Here is a 1,784-nt window from a genome sequence, read left to right on the forward strand (position 1 = left end):
TTAGTCCCACTGCGTGGCACCTTGGGCAAGTGTCTTCTACTATAGCCTTGGGCCGACCAAATCCTTGTGAGTGGATTTGGTAATTTGGTAGACGGAAACTGAAAGAAGTACCTTACGTGGGTGAAGACCTTCTTTAGCCTGGGGTTCCGGGGTTTCTCCTTTCCTTACCCACTGCCCTTGGCGCTTGACATTTTTATAGAGAACCCATTTATAGGCGCAGGAGTGGCTGTGTGGTAAGTAGCTTGCTTACCAACTACATTGTTCCGGGTTCAGTCCCACTTCGTGGCACCCTGAGCAAGTGTCTTCTACTTTAGCCTCGGGCCGACCAAAGCCTTGTGAGTGGATTTGGTTGACGGAAACTGAAAGAAGCCCGTCGTATATATGTATATATATATATATATATATATATATATATATATATGCGTGTGCGTGTTTGTGTGTCTGTGTTTGTCCCCCTAGCATTGCTTGACAACCGATGCTGGTGTGTTTATGTCCCCGTTACTTAGCGGTTCGGCAAAAGAGCCCGATAGAATAAGTACTGGGCTTACAAAAGAATAAGCCCCGGGGGGTCGAGTTGCTCGATTAAAAAGGCGGTGCTCCAGCATGGTCGCAGTCAAATGACTGAAACAAGTAAAAAAAAAGAGTAAAAAATAAAAAAGAAGAGTAAAAAGAGTAAAGAGGCAAAATGGAGGTGAGGATGAAAGAGTTAAGAAAGATGAACTTACGTCTGCGTCTTGGCTGCTGGATAACGACTGCAAAATAAGAAAGCAAATTGTCAGACATTGTTACATAGCTGGAAGTCAAATTAGTCCTCAGATATTTTCAGAAATTTACTTCATATTGGTTTCAAAGTTTGACACAAGACCAGCACTTTGGGTGAAGCGGGGATGGGAGGGGGGGGGGGGGGTAAATCGATTGCATTGACACCCCCCCCCCCAGGGCTTAACTGATATTTATTTTATCGACCCTAAAAGGATATCAAAGGCAAAGTCGACCTGGGCGGAATTTGAACTCAGAACGTAAAGAACGAAACGCCGCTGAGCATCTTTCCCGGTGTTGTGACGATTCTATCTGCCAGCTGCTCTTAAAATGGTTTCAAATTTTGGCACAAGGCCAGCAATTTCGGAGGGTGGGGAAGGGGGGTAAGTCGATTACATTGACCCCAGTGCTTAACTTGTACTTGTTTTATTTACCCTAAAAGAGGGTGAAAGGCAAAGTCACCCACGGCGGGATTTGAACTGTATGTATGTATGTATGTATGTATGTATGTATGTATGTATGTAAGTAAGTATGTATGTTTGTTTGTGTGTATATATGTATGCATATATCTATCTATTTGTATATATATATATATGTCTGTGTATGTGTGTGTATATGTATATATGTGTGTACGTATGTATGCAAGCATGCAGGTATATATGTATGTATGTATTCATGTATGTATGCATGTATGTATGTATATATGTATGCATGTATGTATGCATGCATGCATGCATGTATATATGTATGTATGCATGCATGTATGTATGCATGTATTATGTATGTATGCATGTATGTATGTATGCATGCATGTATGCATGTATGTATGCATGTATGTATGTATGAATGTATGCATGTATGTATGTATTCACCTATGTATGTATGTATGTATGTATGTATGTATGTATGTATGTATGTATGAATGTATGTATGTATGTATGTATGTATTTATGTATGTAAGTATGTATGCATGCATGTATGTATGTATGTATGTATGTATGTATGAATGTATGTATGTATTACGT

General features: G+C 40.0%; 1 long non-coding RNA gene across 1 annotated transcript in view; it reads right to left on the reverse strand.

Moving 5' to 3' along the window:
• LOC115223543 overlaps nt 1-770 on the reverse strand; it is a 9,332-nt gene extending 8,562 nt beyond the window's left edge. Inside the window, exon 1 of the long non-coding RNA XR_003882814.2 lies at nt 726-770. This is a non-coding gene — a long non-coding RNA (uncharacterized LOC115223543). The remainder of the gene's footprint in view (nt 1-725) is intronic.
• Between the last annotated feature and the right edge of the window lie 1,014 nt (nt 771-1,784).

Source organism: Octopus sinensis, linkage group LG23, assembly GCF_006345805.1.
Source record: "Octopus sinensis linkage group LG23, ASM634580v1, whole genome shotgun sequence".
In the NCBI taxonomy this organism is placed as follows: Eukaryota; Metazoa; Mollusca; class Cephalopoda; order Octopoda; family Octopodidae; genus Octopus; species Octopus sinensis.